Below are 18,748 nucleotides of genomic sequence, written 5' to 3'. Positions count from 1 at the left end.
AGCAACAAAGAAAAATGCACACAATAGTTATAAAGCTGAGAGAGGGCCACTTAAGCTTTTGAAGTCCTGCTGGAGTCACACAAACATGCATGAAAATAGGAGAATAGAAGACCATATGAGATCAAGCTGTTCCTGTAAAAGCATTGTTTGTTGATTTAAATTTAGAATCTCAAATTGTCAGCAACTTCTGAAAGTTTACCCACTATGCTTGCCTTAACAACAGATAGGGAGAGGGCAATCCCAGATACTGCAGCTGCAGTGGCTGCAGGGGCAATGGCTGTTATAATAGCAGCGATGATGTCAAAGTCTCTCTTATAACAGTCCAGGATGAGTTGATTTTCTCCAGAATGATTGACAGGCAATGGAACTGTGCCTGGTATCCTCACAACCAGGGCAGAGTCCTCTGGTCCCCAGTAGCTTCACGTAGATGGCATTCCTGTGAAGAATAGTCAAGACTATCTTCAGCATTAGTGCCATTCCAAACCACAAAGAAAAATGGAGGAATTGCACAGGAAGGGATATTAAAATTTTACTAAACTTTCAATTTTCAAATTTAAGGGAACCTTCAAAGGTGATAGATATATTCCAGGAAACATTGGAATTTATAGCTACCCAGTGTCTAAACATCAGAGGAGCAGCACCTAGGCATGTAAGAGGACCACAAGGAAATATTTCAGGGGAAGTGGAGGGAACAATGTGTCCTGCCTGTAACTGTTATTGTACAAGTTTATCTGCTGCTTCCAATTTTTCAGAGAAAAGGGGCCACTGATCCATCCATACAGGATAGGAAGCAATTTAGCAGTGGCTCCCAATAATAAACTTTCTAATCTTGTCTCATCTTCATGGGCTCGAGTAACTACATCCTCATCAGACACAGAGGATGGACAGGGAGTGGTATATCCTGTTGTTGAGTTCCTGGACCCCAACAATGCAGGTCAGTTTATTAGAACACCTGAAAGAAGCAGTCTCTGCTTATGTGGGATGGTGCTGTATTGGGGAGGCTCATGAAAAATTACCCCTCTCCTGAGAGCCTTCTCTCCATAACACCACTCCAAGGAAGAAAAGGGTTCATAAGCAAGAGAAGCAGTATCTCTCTCTTCTTTAAAGAAGGGATTTCTTTTTGCTAGGAGAAGAAGATTCTCATTTTTTAGCAACCCTGCACTTATTGATCTTCCTTTTAAGCTCCTCTATTTCTTTTCCTAATGTCTCTTCTTCATCCTCCACTGAGATTGAATCCTGATCTGAATCAGAGATTTGTGAAGACCTAAGAGAGGCAACAACCTGTGCCACTCTGAATGTTCCTTCTATCTCTGACATGTGTTCCTTTATTTTAGTGTTAGTACTCAAAAGAATGTCCTTGACCAATCTTTGCAAAGAGAATATGGCAACAGCATTCAAAATTTTTTGCTTTGTACATAGAATGCACACTATTGAAAAGATAGAGTATTAACAGAGACGGATGGGAATAAAAAGTCTTGAGTTGACTTGTGATAAACCTAGATGTTCAAGTCTGCTTCCAACTCAACTTGAGGGTCTAAGAGTTAAGCTCAGTGGTAGAGACCTTATTGAGCAAGTGAGGAACCCTGTGTTTGACTGCTTGCATTACAAAAATAATAAAATGATTAGTTAGTTGAAACTAAGGTGATATAAAATAAAAAGCTAAAGAACTCTGGTTAATATGGCTAGGTACCTAAATAATGCAAACAAAAGAAATACTCCATCAGCTTGCCCTTTTCAAACTGTTGGCACTCTAAAATATGTTCATGGTCACAACAGGTGGCAAAGCAAGCAGGGCACAGAGTGAATATGAAGTAATGGGAAGAGACACACAGTGTTGACATTAAGACTTTTACTTTATTTTTATTTTAAAGTCAAGGGCTGTTTGAAGCAGTATCTGTAATTTTCAGGCTAAATGTTCTTCTATTCTTGCTTTTAAATATCACTTAGGTGTTCTCAATCTACTTTCACTGAAAGAAAAGACAGAAGAGAAGGCTAGAGAGCTTCATTTTAAAGGCAGCCCATTACACACTTACCTTAACATTTATGGAATGTAGAGCCTTTCCAGATGAAAGGCAGGATCTGTTCACATTGCACTGTGTAGTGATTGTGGTATCACAATGATATGCTCAACCAATCATGTATCTAAATTGCTTTGATTTCAACGTGCTATCATAACAAGCTCTATTTAAGGTGTATATTTCTATATATTCAACATTTAACAATGTCATGTCAGTATATAGAGTAATTGTATTTTTCTATAGTATTTTCAGAATAGAACACTTAAAACCAAGTGTTATTTATCCATTGAAGTCTTCCTCTGTTTAAAAATAATGTGTTGCATTATATTGTCAACTAGGAGTTGGGTGCCCTACCCAATCCATAATCTTCCCTGGGCATGTGTCTTCTTACAGTTAAAGCAATGAATAAGTTGGGATAAAAATACATAGCTAGTCCTATGTTTTATTTGGCTTATAATGGATATGTGATTAACATACTGGAAAAATAATAATTTTCAGCTTAAAGTGCATAGAGTTAGGAAATTTAGTTTAAAAATGTGTTGTATTTGCAATTGGCTCAAATACTATAAAAAGTCTGATATCCATATCTCCTTGACTTAAACACTGACAAAAATCTACCCACCTTTTCTTCATCCTAAGATAAAATCCTTAACATTGTATATGTTGGAATAACTGAGCACCATCTGGTTATTTGAATAAGAAACGTCCCCATAAGCTCATATATGCAAATGTTAGGCCACCGTTGAGTGGCATTACTTGACAGGGATTAAGAGGTATGGCCTTTTTGAAGGAACTATGTCACTAGAGGTGGACTTTGGGGATTTTCTGTTAAATTTAGTCATTAGACTATGGAGACCAATCACCATGGAGACAATTTTAAGCCCAAAATAAAAAAAATGTTTAAAAGAAAGTCATTTTCCTAACTTCAGTACTGTAGGAACCAGAGGTTTGAGTTATAGTCTATTATATCATACATGACTCATTTCTACCAATGTGGAGAAGAAAGAGAAGCTACAATATTGTTTTTAATTAACTTAATATTGAAGACGAATATAACTAGCTAATAAAATTACTTCAAATATTATGATAAAATAAAAATAATGTTTGAAATTAATATATGACTGAATATTATGTATACATATGAACAGATATATAATTTAAGCATGTTTTTTAAAAAAAAGAATTTGGCCTTCCTGTTTCCATCTGTGCCTTGGAGCTAAGACTCTCCCTACCAAATTCCACCTGGAGACAGCTGATCTCCCAAGAGTGCTGTCATGCTTAAGCTCACAAGTGAGACCACCACTTTTGCTTCAATAACTGACCAAATAGGGACATGACAGGAGTGCACAGGGCACAGAAGCTGCCAAACAGCCAGGGTCAGGATGTTCCTAGTTTCCATATGCATCCTGGAGCTCACTCCAAGACATAGCACTCCACACCCAAATACCACCTGAGGAGGACTGCTCTCCCAGGAGTGTTGGCATAGCTAAGATCACAGCATTCTAAACCCCATTACTGCCCTGAGAGAGCTTGTCTCATAGGAGTGCTAAAACACCTAAGAACATAGGCTCACAGCTCCACGGGAAAGACAAGTTCCAATCAGAGGCAGCAAGACCAACTACCACCATAGATAATCAGATGGCAAGAGGAAAGTGCAAGAACCTAAGAAACAGGAAGGAAGGCTCCTTGGCATAATCCGAACACAGTTCTCCCACCACAGCAAGACCTGAATATGACAACACACCAGAAAAGCAAGATTCAAGTTTAAAAAATCAGATCACATGATGATGAGATAGGACGTTAAGAAGAGTGTAAATAAATCCCTTAAAGAAGGACAGAGAACATAGGAAAGCAAGTAGAAGCCCTTAAAGAAGAAGCACAAAAGTCCCTTAAAGAATTATAAGAATACACAAATGAACTGGGGAATAATTGAACAAAACCATACAGGATATAAAAATGGAAATAGAAACAATAAAAAAATTGTTAAGACAGAAAACCTAGGAAGGAATCAGAATTATGCCAGACATTTCAACAGTGACTATGAAAGGCAGAAGATCCTGGGCAGATACCATAAAACACTTAAAGAAGACAAATGCCAGCCTAGGCTACTATACACAGCAAAACTCTCAATTACCATAGATGGAGAAACCAAGATATTTCATGAAAAAAACAAATTTCACAATATCTTTCCACAAATCTAGCCCTAAAAAGAATAATAGAAGGAAAACTCCAATACAAAGAGGGGAACTTAGAAAAAGCAAGAAAGTAAATTTCTTGCAAAAACACCCAAAAGAAGATAGCCACACAAAAATAAATCCACCTCTAACAACAAAATAATAGGAAACAACAATCACTATTCCTTAATATCTCTTAACATCAACAGACTCAATTCACAAATAAAGAAAAAGACTAACAGACTGGATAGGTAAACAAGACCCAGCATTTTGCTACATACAGGAAGTACACTTAGTGACAAAGACAGACACTACCTCAGAGTAGAAGCAAATGGTCCCAAGAAACAAACTGGAGTCGACCTCTAATATGGAATACACTTGACTTTCAAATGCAAGTCAAGGCCATACCTAAACATTGTAAAAGCAATATGCAGCATACCAGTAGCCAGCATCTTTCATTGTTAAGATTCTTTTCACTATTATGGATTTTGGGTTATTCCAAATGCAGTTGCAAATTGCCCTTTCTAACTATGAAAAATTTAGTGGATATTTTGATGGGGATTGCATTGAATGTGTAGGTCGCTTTTGGTAAGATGGTCACTTTTACTATATTAATTCTGCCAATCATGAGCATGGGAGATCTTTCCATCTTCTGAGATCTTCCACTTCTTTCTTCAGAGACTTGAAGTTCTTGTCATATAGATCTTCCATTTGCTTGGTTAGAGTCACACCAAGGTATTTTATATTATTTGTGACTATTGTTAAATGTGTCTCACTAATTTCTTTCTCAGACTGTTTAACCTTTGAGTAGAGGAAGGCTACTGATTTGTTTGAGTTAATTTTATATCCAACTATTTTGCTGAAGTTGTTTATCAGGATTAGGATTTCTTTTTTTTTTTTTTTTTTGGTGGAATTTTTGGAGTCGCACAAGTATACTATCATATGATCTACAAATAGGGATGTTTTGACTTATTCCTTTCCAATTTGTATCCATTTGACCTCCTTTTGTTTTCTAATTTCTCTGGCTAGGATTTCGAGTACTATATGAATAGTTGGGGAGGGAGTGGACAGCCTTGTGTAGTCCCTGATTTTAGTGGGATTGCTTCATGGTTTTCTCCACATAGTTTGATGCTGGCTACTGTTTTGCTGCATATTGCATTTACAATGTTTAGATATGGGCCTTGACTTTCTGATCTTTCCAAGCCTTATATCACGAAGGGGTGTGGAATTTTGTCAAAGAATTTTTTAGCATCAAGTGAGATGATAATGTGTCCTCCCCACCCCTAGATTGCTCAGTCTGATGGTTGGCTCCAAGCATCTTCATCTGCTTTGGTCGTGGCTGACTGAATCACCCAAGGAGCAGCCACACCAGGTTCCAGTCAGCAAGTGCTTCTAGAAAGGGCAACAGTGTCTGGTTTGGTGTCTGCAAACAGGATGGACCTCCAGGTAAGGCAATCCCTGGATGGCCCTTCCTTCAGTCTGTTCATTTCTTGTCCCTGTTCTTCCTTTGGACAGGAACATTTGTGAGTTAAAAACTTTCAGATGGGTGTATGGCCCCATCACTGCACTGGGGACCATGGCTACCTACTGGAGGTGGTTTCTACAGATTCTGTGCCCCCTGATCTGCTAAAATCATCCCCACTGGGTCCTGGGAGCTTCTCATTTACCTACATGTGGGACCCTCCAGTGGATATCCACATTTTCTCATCACCCTCCTACTACATTTATAATATGATATCCTGCCTCTCCATAACTATCTCCTGCCCCCTACAGTACTTGATACAGTCACCCTTATTTCCTCCACCTCCTCTCACTCTCAAGTCACCCCACTTCAACCTCCACCTCCTACAATCATCCTGTTCCCTCCTCACTGCAGGACTGAAGCATCCACACCCTTGGTCTTCCTTCCTCCTAAGCTCCATTTGGTCTGTGAGTTTTTTTCATGGGCATTATTAGTTTGGGGGTAATATCCACTTATCAGTGAGTTTATGCAATATGTGTTCTTTTGTGTCTGAGTTATCTCACTCAGAATGATATTTTCTAGTTCAATGCACGTGCCTGCAAATACCATGAAGTCATTGATTTAATAGCTGAGTAGTATTCCATTGTGCAAATGTATCACATTCTCTGTATCCATGCTTCTGTTGCAGCACATCTGGGTTTTTTCCAGCTTCTGCCTATTATAAGTCATGCTGCTATAAACATAGTGAACTCCATGTCCTTGTTATATGTTGGAGCATCTTTTGGATATATGCCCAAGAGCAGTATAGTTGGGTCTTCAGGTAGTATAATGTCCAATTTTCTGAGAAAATAATTTCCACAGTGGTTGTACCAGATTGCAATCCCACCAGCAATGGAGCAGTGTTCCTCTTTCTCCACATCCTTGCCAACATCTGTTGGCACCTGAGTTTTTGATCTTAGCCACTCTGAGTCCAGCATTGCTTTGATTTGCATTTCCCTGATGACTAAAGATGTTGAACATTTCTGTAAGTGCTTCTCAGGCATGCAATGGGACTTCTAAGGTGAGAATTCTGTTTAGCTCTTTATCCCATTTTTAAAATAGATTTGATCCTCTGGAGTCTAACTTCTTGAGTTCTTTGTATATATTGGATATTATCCCTCTATTAGATAGAGGGTTGGCAAAGATCTATTCCCACTGTATGAGTTGCAGTTTTGTCCTATTGATAATGCCCCTTCCCTTACAGAAGCTCTTCAATTTTATGACATCCCATTTGTCCATTGTTGACCTTAGAGCAATAGCCATTGGTGTTCTGTTCAGGAAAATTTCCCCTGTGGCCATGCATTCGAGGCTCTTCCCCCACTTTCTCTTCTATTAGAATCAGGGTACGTGGATATCCTTGATCCATTTGGACTTGAGTTTTTACAAGGAGAAAATAATGGATCAATTTGCAATCTCCTACATGTCGACCTTCAGTTGAACCAGTTCCATTTATTCAAAATGCTGTCTTTTTCCACTGGATGGTTTTAGCTCCTTTGTCAATTATCAAGTGACCATAGGTGTAGGCATCTGGGTCTTCAATTCTATTCCATTGATCTACTTGCCTGTCTCTTTACCAATATCATGCAGTTTTTTTTATCACTATTGCTTTATAGTACAGCTTGAGATCAGGGTTATTAATTCCCCGAAAAAGTATTTTATTGTGGGGATTAGTTTTGTTCTCCTGTTTTGCTTTTTTTTTTATTCCAAATAAATGTGAGAACTGCTCTTTCTAACTCTATGAAGAATTTAGTGGAAATTTTGACGGATATTTCATTGAATCTGTAGATTGCTTTTTGCAAGATGGCCAATTTTATTGTATTAATCCTGCTAATACATGAGCATGGGAGATCTTTTCATCTTCTCTAGTCTTCTTCAATTTCTTTCTTCAGGGACTTGAAGTTCTTGCCAAACACATATTTCATTTGATTGGTTAAAGTCACACCAAGGTATTTCATATTATTTGGGACTATTATGAAGGGTGTCCTAATTTCTTTCTCAGATTGTTTCTCTTTTGTGTAGAAGAAGGCTACTGATTTATTTGAGTTAGACATGTATTTTCCCCAAATTCTGAGAACAGCAAGATAAGAATAAGTGATGATGTATTTTCACCAATAAGAATTTACTGTTTTTAGGTGATGTATGAAGCTTTAGCAAGAAAATAAGTAGTACTAAATTTAATTTTACCATTGAAATTCCCAACTTTCATAGACTCATTTTAAAATTTTCTTGGCAGTTAAGTGTTATAAAAATATTATATTGTCTGCGGTCATTGAATCTGCACAAATTTTGCCATTGTCTAAATATGTATCTTTAGCCAGAAATTTAATTACTTTTTGTTTTCATTTTTAATTTTTTGGTTAGAATGATGCAGCTGATCTCTAATATATGTGATAATATGTGCTAACTTATAAATTTCAACAGTTGAAAGTTTATGGTACCATTCATCTATGAAATAATTCATATTTACTTATAAAATTCCATGAGTTGAAAGATTGTTACCATTTCTTTTCTACTATACTATTTCTAATAACTCAAGTGATCAAGTGATATCCTTTGGTTTCCCCATTCCAATTTCCATGTAATGCTATTTGTAATTTAAAGTGATTTATATAACATAATGTTCTCGATACCTTTCTATTAATATTTTAATTCTAAACAATAGTCTCTGCCTCACAAAAATACTTAAACACATGTGCCCTTAGACTTTTCCATAATTTTCTGTATGTAGAGGAAGGACACTTGCATTCCAAAGTGATTTTAATTACTTTATGGTAGAAGCAATTATTGATGGAGGAAACAGAAACTACATTTTTCTTATCATCATGAGTTCCAAGCTGCTATAATTGGCAGCAAATTTGATGACAAAACAAATGATATGCTTGTCAATATTGGCCACCATGGAGAACAGTGATTCATTGCTGGAGAACATCTAGGAATCAAACAGGGTATGCAATATGGGAAAAATGTCAAATTTTGCAAAGACAACACAACCAGTATAGCAAAGCTGAGACATAAGAGTATTCCTTTAATCACTAGAAATAAATGGTGAAACAGTTTAAATCTTGTAGGAATCACAGTGTGGTAAGGGAAGTGGACTCTTCTGATATCATATAGGAATAAAATAACAAGGTTACATTTGGAAAACTTCATTTCATAGTTCTATACTTCCTTTACCCTGTCTCATTTTGTTTTTGAGATACTGATAAGTGTTCCTTGCTCATAATTATCCTCTATACATCTCACTTCTACCAGGTCCACTCTAGCCCCCTCCCTGCCCACCCAACATTGTACTAATAGATTTTAAACCTGTCAATTATAGTTGGTGTTGCCCATAGAGTTTGGTTGTGTGACCTTCCACTGGAGTATGGTCATTTCACCATGGGACATGCCCTTAAAGGAAAATTACTTTCTTTCACTCAGAAGCTTTATCAACTGGCAATTTATCAACAAATCATTAACAAGGGGTAAGCTTTAGTGCCCCCCCTCCCTGTGCTCTGTTAGGATTTTGACTGGCATGAGTTTGCACAGGTCTTGTACATTTTATTTCAATTGCTGTGAATTCTTTGATTAGTAAGTACAGAGATATATTTTTGATTAAGTACAAAAAGAAAAGTTACCAAGTAGGAATGGCTTTCACAGTTACCTGTGAAGATTTCTAAAATAAATATAGAAAAGCTCTTTTCTAAGAAAAATTGCTAGTAGATCTGTAGTACATACCAAGCAGGTGAATTATTTATATGCTAATTCACAACAGTACCACAGGTCTAGTCAGAGGGCCCGCTATGTTTTCCAAACTATTCAAAGCTATCTATTTCTCAAACAGTAATATGAAGATAGAAAGATTTCAATGACTTTTGTCATTTAACAAGAAGAGACTAAGTTTTGAGTTTGACCTAAGGACTATGGTTTTAGCTGGAATCATAATGCCCCTACCCTTGTGTGAATAGTCTAAGGAACCCAAAAAGCACTGAAGGCATAAAAAAACACAGAGAGGAAATATTAATTTTCATAAGAGTGTTTTCATTTAGTATATATTTTAAAAAGGTATTTTTCTCATCAAGTATTGTATTTTCAGCCATTAGTTTATTAATTAATAACTCAATAGAACTTTAGAAGAAAGAAGGTAAATATGCTTTATGAAAGTAAACATTTTGGTTTAGTATTACTGAGCAGTAAACAGTTATTTCAGTGAAGCAAAGACATAGAATAAGATTAAAAATAAAGAGTTGTATATACACACACACACACAAACACACAAACAAACACAAACACACTTTCCTAGGCACATAACAAACAATCTTGGGGCTCAATATACATGATATATCTTATTAGGAAAACATTCTAAATTCAAGATCTGTGATTTTCACACTGCTGTCGAGGTATGTAAACAAACTTATTTTGTGTTGGTTGTAATGTCGATATCAAGAGTCACTCAAAGATTCTATCAGTAAGACCTTCATTATGCCTCTGAAGTTTTGTGGAAAACTGTGTACATATTTGAATATGGCCTATTTGTCAATAAATTCATGTCATTATGAATATACAAATGATAATTGATTATTCTTTTATGCAAGGTGAGACTTTGTTTCCATACCAGCATAAAATAAATCGCCCCTTCACATTGTCAATACAAATGGTATAATTTATCTTCCTACCAAGTAGTGTGGTATTGGAATGATATACAATCACGGGAAGATTCGTATTCTGTAAATATTGCCATCATTCTACTAAAATGCCAAAAGTTACCAATGCAAGTGCAAAAGTGATTAAGACCAATGTTAGTGCCATTAGTACACGTTGGAAAATTCATTATGATAAACATTAAGAATAAAACTAAAATTATTTGTATGTGTGTATGTGTTTATATATAACAAGTGCTCAATCTTCTGCGTGTACCCCCCGCACACACACACACTTCCTTAAGTATAAATAGAAAAAAATCTTAGGTCTAGATAGTGAAGTTCTAAAATACCTTACAATACTAAAGTTGTGCTTTAGTGAGCTTAGAAATTGGTTTGGAAAATATTAAGGCAAAAAATCAATAGGAACAGAGTGCATTATATAGAAAGCAAGCATGCTATTGCCCAAAGAATTACTCATATTTTGTTCTTAACTTTTAAATAGCATATTTTGGTATCATCAAAGCAGAAAGTGCAATAAAAAATTTCATCATGATAAAAAATCCCTTCCTATGCCCTTAAATAAGTACAATTTTATAACTTGTTAGATACATTAATGTTACTTTTTTCAAGGTTATGCTCTTTGAGTATGTGTAACCAATGTGAGAATGTTCATTTGTTTGCAGGGATATTTCATGATTGCTTTATTAAATTAATGGTCTCAGCAATGTTATAATTATAATAATAATTGATGATGGTGATGATCATGAAGAAATTTCTTGTTTTAGTCTTGACCTTAAAGAGTGACTTTTAGGTGCACTGGCATTATTTTTTCTTCTTTTTTTTTTTTTTCCGGAGCTGGGGACCGAACCCAGGGCCTTGCGCTTGCTAGGCAAGAGCTCTACCACTGAGCTAAATCCCCAACCCCGTATTTTTATGCCTGTAAGTAGTCAGCAGAGAATTTTCCAGTAATTGCTTATTTTTTTGCAGCTTTCACTTTTATAAATGAAGATAATGCCTTTCATTGCTTTAAAATTATTTTTAAAATCTGAATTTATCAGAAAATGAAAGGTATTGTCCAAGTTATTTCTCTTCTGCTGTGATAAGACTCCAACCAAAGCAATGTCTAAAAGAACCTTTAAGGATCTAACACTTTCAGAAAATTAGTTATAGCCATCATTGCAAGGAACACAGTCATAGTAGACAGATGGTCATAACACTGAGGCAGTACCTGAGAATGTACATCCTAATCTACAAACACAAGGCAGGAAAAAGTAACTTTGAATTCAGTGAGCTTCTGAAACCCTGAAGTTTGGCCCCAGGGACTTATAGGTCTAAAGGCCCCACCTTCTAATCCTACTCAAGCAGTTCAAGCAACTGGGGACCAAGTATTCAAATATATGAGCCCATGAATGACATTCTTATTTAAAGGCCTACCCATGTAATATTATAGCTTGCCATTTGTCATATACAAACATGATAATACCTAGGGAAAACATCACTAGACTTCTTACGTACAAAGATTTATGTCTCTCCCACTCTTATTTGGATGAACCATAGTGAGGTTGTTTAAGATGCTTTACCATTACAGTATTTTCCCTGCTATTGATTTCCTCTTCTTCAATTCGTCCTAGTTTATGATTTATTCTCCAAACCTTTCTAGTGAACAATTTCCCAGTGTACTTTATAGTTGCTCACAACATACCACCCAGAATGAAAGAGGAACCTGTTTCCCTTTAGATGTTGTTCTTCTGGTGTAATGCTTCACACACACCTTGCTTCCATGTGTTTGCAGAAATATGATGCACATATAGGAGAGTTGACCAGCAGCCTAATCATTGCATTAGCCTCAGCTTCTAGAATGGGGGACCCACCTAGGAGACTGGATGTTCATGCTACTGACTCATGGTTCTTTTATGAAGAATGAAGTGGTAGCTGGATGACATGGAGTGTATGCAGTCTTAGGCTTAGTCCCCTGTACCAGGAAAAAAAAGCAAGCATCCGAGCTTTCTTTGGGACTTTCAAAAATGTGTGTCCAACTATAATGCATGATACATATTTCTTGGAAAAACTAAGTAAAGTTTCATCACTTCCCATTTTTTAATAGAGAAGCCTCATGACGTTTAAGCAAGTTAACCCTAAGACTTTATTTGCTTAGCATTTATTTCAAACACTAAGCATGAAATTCACTGCACTGTGCTTAAATCGCCAATGCTAATTATGGAATATCCAATAGAAGAACTAACAAAATGATCAATGTATAAAATAATAATAAACACCGTCAATTAAAGTGTCTAGCCTTATGAAGAATTTGTTTTCTATAATAAGCCTCAAATGTTTTACCAATAGATATCTCCACATGTTGTTGATGTTTAAAATAATTATTCAAAATTATATAAGACATATACTTATTCACATGTATATCAATTATAGTCAAAATAAAATCATTGGTTTGATAAAAATTGCCCCCTTTGGCTCCCTCTGTTTTTTCCTTTCCTTCCTGAAGTTCCTGTAGGGTGATCCTCTTTTCTGCTACCTTACTGAAAATTCAGGTTAAGGAAACATGTAAATCAGATCAGGGAATTCCGTGAAATATGTGGGAGCGGGCACATAGAAATGGATGGTTATTTGTCAATTTATCCTTGCTCAATATCTTTCTGTCCTTATCTCAAACTCTGGGCCCTGGTTCAAAAGTTGGTAGTTTTCTTGCATAAAATTTCATATTATGTCAGCAACTTTTATATCTCATTCATCATTTGAATTTTTACGATTTGAACTACTTTCTTTGTGTGTAATGGGGGTAGTCAGTTTCCTCGTCACTCTCCTTTACACAATTCATTCTGATATTCCAGAATTTTAGGCTCATTTCCTCAACACTTCTGTTTTAGTAAAGGACTTGAATAAATACGGCCCAAAATAGCTACTTTTAAAAATTATTTTATTGTCTTTTACAGAATTGTAATGTAACTTATGCTGTTAACCTTTTATAGTTAAATGTGGTGCTTAAAATGCAGCTTTGGTAAGTTTCTCACTTCCAATGCCCTTTGTACTTTTCTGTGTAGATATATATAGAGAGAGCAAGTATTAATTCCATGATGTCCTAAGTATAAAGGAAGGAGTGAAAATTTCAAGGTGACTCTATCCAAGAAACATCAGATAGAGACATTTTCCTTTAATTCTATTAGTAGGATATATCAAACAAAGCCTTAGTTTGTCATTTATTATTTGTCTTTATTAATTTTGTTCCACTGACCTTGGATTCTATTAAATGAACATTTAACAGCAGAGGCAGAATCAACATGTTTCTTTCCTGTAAGCACCGTATTTTTTTTTTTTTTTATTAACTTGAGAATTTCTTATATACATTTCGAGTGTTATTCCCTTTCCCGGTTTCCGGGCAAACATCCCCCTCCCCCCTCCCCTTCCTTATGGGTGTTCCCCTCCCAACCCTCCCCCCATTGCCGCCCTCCCCCCATAGACTAGTTCACTGTGGGTTCAGTCTTAACAGGACCCAGGGCTTCCCCTTCCACTGGTGCTCTTACTAGGATATTCATTGCTACCTATGAGGTCAGAGTCCAGGGTCAGTCCATGTATAGTCTTTAGGTAGTGGCTTAGTCCCTGGAAGCTCTGGTTGCTTGGCATTGTTGTACTTTTGGGGTCTCGAGCCCCTTCAAGCTCTTCCAGTTCTTTCTCTGATTCCTTCAATAGGGGACCTATTCTCAGTTCAGTGGTTTGCTGCTGGCATTCGCCTCTATATTTGCTGTATTCTGGCTGTGTCTCTCAGGAGCGATCTACATCCGGCTCCTGTCGGTCTGCACTTCTTTGCTTCATCCATCTTGTCTAATTGGGTGGCTGTATATGTATGGGCCACATGTGGGGCAGGCTCTGAATGGGTGTTCCTTCAGTCTCTGTTTTAATCTTTGCCTCTCCCTTCCCTGCCAAGGGTATTCTTTTTCCTCATTTAAAGAAGGAGTGAAGCATTCACATTTTGATCATCCGTCTTGAGTTTCGTTTGTTCTAGGGATCTAGGGTAATTCAAGCATTTGGGCTAATAGCCACTTATCAATGAGTGCATACCATGTATGTCTTTCTGTGATTGGGTTAGCTCACTCAGGATGATATTTTCCAGTTCCAACCATTTGCCTACGAATTTCATAAACTCGTTGTTTTTGATAGCTGAGTAATATTCCATTGTGTAGATGTACCACATTTTCTGTATCCATTCCTCTGTTGAAGGGCATCTGGGTTCTTTCCAGCTTCTGGCTATTATAAATAAGGCTGCGATGAACATAGTGGAGCACGTGTCTCTTTTATATGTTGAGGCATCTTTTGGGTATATGCCCAAGAGAGGTATAGCTGGATCATCAGGCAGTTCAATGTCCAATTTTCTGAGGAACCTCCAGACTGATTTCCAGAATGGTTTTACCAGTCTGCAATCCCACCAACAATGGAGGAGTGTTCCTCTTTCTCCACATCCTCGCCAGCATCTGCTGTCACCTGAGTTTTTGATCTTAGCCAATCGCACTGGTGTGAGGTGAAATCTCAGGGTTGTTTTGATTTGCATTTCCCTTATGACTAAAGATGTTGAACATTTCTTTAGGTGTTTCTCAGCCATTCGGCATTCCTCAGCTGTGAATTCTTTGTTTAGCTCTGAACCCCATTTTTTAATAGGGTTATTTGTTTCCCTGCGGTCTAACTTCTTGAGTTCTTTGTATATTTTGGAAATAAGGCCTCTATCTGTTGTAGGATTGGTAAAGATCTTTTCCCAATCTGTTGGTTGCCGTTTTGTCCTAACCACAGTGTCCTTTGCCTTACAGAAGCTTTGCAGTTTTATGAGATCCCATTTGTCGATTCTTGATCTTAGAGCATAAGCCATTGGTGTTTTGTTCAGGAAATTTTTTCCAGTGCCCATGTGTTCCAGATGCTTCCCTAGTTTTTCTTCTATTAGTTTGAGTGTGTCTGGTTTGATGTGGAGGTCCTTGATCCACTTGGACTTAAGCTTTGTACAGGGTGATAAGCATGGATCGATCTGCATTCTTCTACATGTTGCCCTCCAGTTGAACCAGCACCATTTGCTGAAAATGCTATCTTTTTTCCATTGGATGGTTTTGGCTCCTTTGTCAAAAATCAAGTGACCATAGGTGTGTGGGTTCATTTCTGGGTCTTCAATTCTATTCCATTTGTCTATCTGTCTGTCTCTGTACCAATACCATGCAGTTTTTATCACTATTGCTCTGTAATACTGCTTGAGTTCAGGGATAGTGATTCCCCCTGAAGTCCTTTTATTGTTGAGGATAGCTTTAGCTATCCTGGGTTTTTTGTTATTCCAGATGAATTTGCAAATTGTTCTGTCTAACTCTTTGAAGAATTGGATTGGTATTTTGATGGGGATTGCATTGAATCTGTAGATTGCTTTTGGTAAAATGGCCATTTTTACCATATTAATCCTGCCAATCCATGAGCATGGGAGATCTTTCCATCTTCTGAGGTCTTCTTCAATTTCTTTCTTCAGAGTCTTGAAGTTCTTATTGTACAGATCTTTTACTTGCTTGGTTAAAGTCACACCGAGGTACTTTATATTATTTGGGTCTATTATGAAGGGTGTCGTTTCCCTAATTTCTTTCTCGGCTTGTTTCTCTTTTGTATAGAGGAAGGCGACTGATTTATTTGAGTTAATTTTATACCCAGCCACTTTGCTGAAGTTGTTTATCAGCTTTAGTAGTTCTCTGGTGGAACTTTTGGGATCACTTAAATATACTATCATGTCATCTGCAAATAGTGATATTTTGACCTCTTCTTTTCCGATCTGTATCCCTTTGATCTCCTTTTGTTGCCTGATTGCTCTGGCTAGAACTTCAAGAACTATATTGAATAAGTAGGGAGAGAGTGGGCAGCCTTGTCTAGTCCCTGATTTTAGTGGGATTGCTTCAAGTTTCTCTCCATTTAGTTTAATGTTAGCAACTGGTTTGCTGTATATGGCTTTTACTATGTTTAGGTATGGGCCTTGAATTCCTATTCTTTCCAGGACTTTTATCATGAAGGGGTGTTGAATTTTGTCAAATGCTTTCTCAGCATCTAATGAAATGATCATGTGGTTCTGTTCTTTCAGTTTGTTTATATAATGGATCACGTTGATGGTTTTCCGTATATTAAACCATCCCTGCATGCCTGGGATGAAGCCTACTTGATCATGGTGGATGATTGTTTTGATGTGCTCTTGAATTCGGTTTGCCAGAATTTTATTGAGTATTTTTGCGTCGATATTCATAAGGGAAATTGGTCTGAAGTTCTCTTTCTTTGTTGTGTCTTTGTGTGATTTAGGTATAAGAGTAATTGTGGCTTCATAGAAGGAATTCGGTAGGGCTCCATCTGTTTCAATTTTGTGGAATAGTTTGGATAATATTGGTATGAGGTCTTCTATGAAGGTTTGATAGAATTCTGCACTAAACCCGTCTGGACCTGGGCTCTTTTTGGTTGGGAGACCTTTAATGACTGCTTCTATTTCCTTAGGAGTTATGGGGTTGTTTAACTGGTTTATCTGTTCCTGATTTAACTTCGATACCTGGTATTTGTCTAGGAAATTGTCCATTTCCTGAAGATTTTCAAATTTTGTTGAATATAGGTTTTTATAGTAAGATCTGATGATTTTTTGAATTTCCTCCGAATCTGTAGTTATGTCTCCCTTTTCATTTCTGATTTTGTTAATTTGGACACACTCTCTGTGTCCTCTCGTTAGTCTGGCTAAGGGTTTATCTATCTTGTTGATTTTCTCAAAGAACCAACTTTTGGTTCTGTTGATTCTTTCTATGGTCCTTTTTGTTTCTACTTGGTTGATTTCAGCTCTGAGTTTGATTATTTCCTGCCTTCTACTCCTCCTGGGTGTATTTGCTTCTTTTTGTTCTAGAGCTTTTAGGTGTGCTGTCAAGCTGCTGACATATGCTCTTTCCTGTTTCTTTCTGCAGGCACTCAGCGCTATGAGTTTTCCTCTTAGCACAGCTTTCATTGTGTCCCATAAGTTTGAGTATGTTGTATCTTCATTTTCATTAAATTCTAAAAAGTTTTTAATTTCTTTCTTTATTTCTTCCTTGACCAGGTTATCATTGAGTAGAGCATTGTTCAATTTCCACGTATATGTGGGCATTCTTCCCTTATTGTTATTGAAGACCAGTTTTAGGCCGTGGTGGTCCGATAGCACGCATGGGATTATTTCTATCTTTCTGTACCTGTTGAGGCCCGTTTTTTGACCAATTATATGGTCAATTTTGGAGAAAGTACCATGAGGACCTGAGAAGAAGGTATATCCTTTTGCTTTAGGATAGAATGTTCTATAAATATCTGTTAAGTCCATTTGGCTCATGACTTCTCTTAGTCTGTCTACATCACTGTTTAATTTCTGTTTCCATGATCTGTTCATTGATGAGAGTGGGGTGTTGAAATCTCCCACTATTATTGTGTGAGGTGCAATGTGTGTTTTGAGCTTTAGTAAGGTTTCTTTTACATATGTAGGTGCCCTTGTATTTGGGGCATAGATATTTAGGATTGAGAGTTCATCTTGGTTGATTTTTCCTTTGATGAATATGAAGTGTCCTTCCTTATCTTTTTTGATGACTTTTAGTTGGAAATTGATTTTATTTGATATTAGAATGGCTACTCCAGCTTGCTTCTTCTGACCATTTGCTTGGAAAGTTGTTTTCCAGCCTTTCACTCTGAGGTAGTGTCTGTCTTTGTCTCTGAGGTGTGTTTCCTGTAGGCAGCAGAATGCAGGGTCCTCGTTGCGTATCCAGTTTGTTAATCTATGTCTTTTTATTGGGGAGTTGAGGCCATTGATATTGAGAGATATTAAGGAATAGTGATTATTGCTTCCCGTTATATTCATATTTGATGTGAGGTTATGTTTGTGTGCTTTCATTCTCTTTGTTTTGTTGCCAAGACGATTAGTTTCTTGCTTCTTCTAGGGTATAGCTTGCCTCCTTATGTTGGGCTTTACCATTTATTATCCTTTGTAGTGCTGGATTTGTAGAAAGATATTGTGTAAATTTGGTTTTGTCATGGAATATCTTGGTTTCTCCATCGATGTTAATTGAGAGTTTTGCTGGATACAGTAATCTGGGCTGGCATTTGTGTTCTCTTAGGGTCTGTATAACATCAGTCCAGGATCTTCTGGCCTTCATAGTTTCTGGCGAGAAGTCTGGTGTGATTCTGATAGGTCTCCCTTTATATGTTACTTGACCTTTTTCCCTTACTGCTTTTAATATTCTTTCTTTATTTTGTGCGTTTGGTGTTTTGACAATTATGTGACGGGAGGTGTTTCTTTTCTGGTCCAATCTATTTGGAGTTCTGTAGGCTTCCTGTATGTCTATGGGTATCTCTTTTTTTAGGTTAGGGAAGTTTTCTTCTATGATTTTGTTGAAGATATTTACTGGTCCTTTGAGCTGG

At 37.0% G+C, this 18,748-nt stretch overlaps 1 long non-coding RNA gene across 1 annotated transcript in view; it reads right to left on the bottom strand.

Moving 5' to 3' along the window:
• Nucleotides 1–1,835: 1,835 nt before the first annotated feature.
• LOC147998705 (uncharacterized) overlaps nucleotides 1,836–18,748 on the bottom strand; it is a 71,326-nt gene continuing 54,413 nt past the window's right edge. The window contains exon 3 of the long non-coding RNA XR_015646020.1: nucleotides 1,836–1,967. This is a non-coding gene — a long non-coding RNA (uncharacterized LOC147998705). The remainder of the gene's footprint in view (nucleotides 1,968–18,748) is intronic.

This window comes from Rattus norvegicus, chromosome 20, assembly GCF_021556685.1.
Source record: "Rattus norvegicus strain SHRSP/BbbUtx chromosome 20, alternate assembly SHRSP_T2T, whole genome shotgun sequence".
NCBI classification, from domain to species: Eukaryota; Metazoa; Chordata; class Mammalia; order Rodentia; family Muridae; genus Rattus; species Rattus norvegicus.
The sequence above is the reverse complement of the archived record's forward strand: the minus strand, read 5'-3'. Positions and strand labels throughout refer to the sequence as shown.